Source organism: Branchiostoma floridae, chromosome 9, assembly GCF_000003815.2.
Source record: "Branchiostoma floridae strain S238N-H82 chromosome 9, Bfl_VNyyK, whole genome shotgun sequence".
NCBI classification, from domain to species: Eukaryota; Metazoa; Chordata; class Leptocardii; order Amphioxiformes; family Branchiostomatidae; genus Branchiostoma; species Branchiostoma floridae.
Window position 1 is genome coordinate 15,871,576 of NC_049987.1, and position 3,187 is coordinate 15,874,762.

Consider the following 3,187-nt stretch of genomic DNA (forward strand, 5'->3'; position numbering starts at 1 on the left):
CCTATAGCTAGGTTCTGGAGACTTAATATTTAAGCAGCTTGTGCAGACTGGAATATTTGTAACTTGATTAGATGGATACCACAGCTTCTTTGTAAATATTTCATTTACTTTGTATCCCATTGTCAGAGACAGTTGAAAGTTTCAATGTTTTGCCCATGTACAGGGTAGAAGTCAGATCAAACCGCCGTGGTCTCCAGGGCTCCATCGACTGCCTTGCTGATGGGAGGACTTAACCGGTCAGTGTGATGTGAGTGAGTGCGCCTGATGAAAGCGCAGACATAGGGATGTAATCAATGCAGACTTGTTGGAATATATCAATCAGCTAAGGTGATCATGTTGAGATGAGTGTGTGTCCTAAGAGCGACGAAGACAAAATATCCCTGGCACCCGTAAAGATGTTCACCATGACTCCACAACCCCGCCACGCCACATACTGCGACTCTTTTCGTTTATTTTTGTTCTCTCTACGTACAGCAGCGCCTACAACATATCTTAGCTGTGACGAGCATCCAAACAGCCGTACAACGACTGTGTCAAATTTATGAGTTGGCTTTCAATTGGAAGAAACCGCTATTTTCAGTATCAGTGTATCCGTTAAGTATTTGAAACGAGCGATGTGATCTCTGTGTTTTCTCTCGATCCCAACAGACTGACCATACATACTGGACACGAGTGACAACGTCAAGGTGTTCCTGACACCCGTACCTGTGTCCACCAGGACGACGCAGTTCCGCCACAACGTGCACAGGGACTCCTACCACGACAGGGAAAGTCAGTGGAGTCCGTGCAAGTCAGTGAGACGAGCTGCATCACTGAAGGAGCTAGAATAGACGTCCGTGTGCCTTATAAAGTCGGGAAGGAGCTACAAATCACCCAGAACAGCACCATCGACAGGAGGAAGATAACGAGAGGGGAGTGCCAGACCAGTAGCAGATCTAGAATAGCCAATCGATTGCGCTGCTACAACCATAGTGAACCTAAAACTAGTTAGAGAATTCACGGACTAGTTTTGAGGTGATTTATACCATTACTGTGCATTTTAGTGTACTGGGTATACATTGCAGTAGTAGTTGATTGTGCATGTGTATCAAAGAACCGTACATAAGGTTAACCTCAGCGACGACGGACCGAATCAAACCGGAGATGGATGTAGTAAAGGAGAGAACCGCCAGAGGAATGTTCAGTACAATTACTCTGTATCCAACCTGTGACCGAAGTTAGCGGGGTCAGCATTATGTAGTAACGTCAAAACACTTCAACAGTCTCCCGTGCCAAGTGTACGGAAAACCTTGTCTCTGCGTCCTTCCTTTATTCTAGCTGTGCTAGTCATAGTCTTCAAAGCAGAATCTAAACAACGTGAAATCCATTGGTTTCATGACTTGTTTGAAATATGTGACTTATTAACATTTCACAACCAGGCTTTACTTAATATGTATCTATGTAGCCGGTATAACCGCCCTTCGGCGTAACACACCAGCTTCAATTCCAAACGACAATTACCTGAAATCACTTCACTTTGTATTTTATAGATATCGACATAAAACTGACATATTCGTCTTCATTATTTGTTTTGACCCCGTGAAAGCATATCATCCCAAAGCTCAAAAGACAAAGGCGAAAGCTATTTTTCTACCCTCAAAATCATCCTTTCTATAGCTCCAAACGACAACCACTTGAAGCATTCCATTCCAAATTGCAAAAAGCACAAGCTTATATAAGAAATAAAATCTGGGACATATTGATCTTCATTATGATATTCATAAGCATGCGAAACATCGTAGCAGTGTGTACTGCCTATGATGTGCAAGGATTGCAGTCATTCCCGGTTATGTGAAAAGACCGTTCCTTAAATCATTAATCCTGACACAAAGAATGCCTAAACAAAGAAAAATAAACAGCTAGAATAGTCCTCAAATACCACTAACAAAGAACGACACCCCCGAGTTTAGCCAAAAATCAATTCCCAAGGGAATGCGTTCGTGGAATTTTCTAAATTCTTTCAAAGCGATCGTAATACTGTAGAAAATGCCTCCGCCCCTGAGGCGTCGCCAAAAATGGCGATTCTTCGCTGGAAAATGGAGAGGTGGGGACGGTGTCCCTATCAAGTTTTCAGATAAGGCCTAATTATCTGGACTAACGGAGTGTCGATGTATCCTTCTTTGGATTTATTCTCCACTATGTTGACAGAGTGGCATTCTTTTATTGTACTGTTATCTTGAATTTATCAAAGTTGGTTACGAGATGTTGGAGAAGTATGACTGGAATTTCTTCAACGTGTACGAACACGCATCTCAGTTCAGCGGACTCATTTGAATATGAATGGAATGTTCAAGGTACAAAAACTACCTCAGCGTCATAAACTGGAAGAAAACGTGCTATATTTCTGTCATCTCCTGGAAAATACGCCTTGAATTAACGATGGAAGGTAGTCAAGGAAAATCGGACATAAAATATTCGACTACTGGGCGACAAACAAGTTTGTTATGATTCTGTTTTTCTCTTGAATAAGAGCACTTATTCCGAACAGCTGCAGATACATGTGACTAGGATTTGTTATGTAAACTGATTTATGTGAACAGCTGACTAAGGAATTTCGGAGATACAGTCGTCCGCGGAAACGGGTGATGAGCGGACCTTGGCTTGCGACAACACACACTTTCAAACTTTCCCAGGAGGATTATAGTAGGCTCCTAGAACTGCATCATTATTACAAAGAAAAGAAGAACACACGCCGATACCTGGAACTTACCTTTGTTGGTTTGTTTTTCTGTTACTTTTCTATTATCCGTCTCATAGCAGATATTGTGCTTAAAAACTGCAATTGTTATCCGGACAATAGGTCCTTTATTTTCATGTCCTGTAACTGTTCTATCTCTGTGGCAAGCCCCAATATTGTTCCATTAAGATCAAGGGTTACATGATTAGTTCATATAAGTTAGAATGTGTCTCGATCAATGTCAGAGGCCTTAACGATGTACTTAAAAGGAGAAACTTATTTAGATGGTCACATGAGAAAAAGTATGATGTAATCTTTCTTCAAGAAACCTTTTCGTTAGCCAAATGTGAAAAATATTGGTCACAGGAATGGGGTGGCAAGACCATTATGGCACATGGTACAGTCCATAGCAAAGGTGTTATGATTATGTTTAATCCAAGGATGTCTCTCCATACAGTTGCATGTAAAATA

At 41.5% G+C, this 3,187-nt stretch overlaps 1 long non-coding RNA gene across 2 annotated transcripts in view; it reads left to right on the plus strand.

Annotated features, from left to right (window-relative positions):
* LOC118423341 overlaps window positions 1-1,292 on the plus strand; it is a 3,762-nt gene extending 2,470 nt beyond the window's left edge. For both annotated transcript variants that reach the window (XR_004832026.1, XR_004832025.1), the window contains exons 3-4: window positions 164-247; window positions 649-1,292. This is a non-coding gene — a long non-coding RNA (uncharacterized LOC118423341). The remainder of the gene's footprint in view (window positions 1-163; window positions 248-648) is intronic.
* Window positions 1,293-3,187: the final 1,895 nt, after the last annotated feature.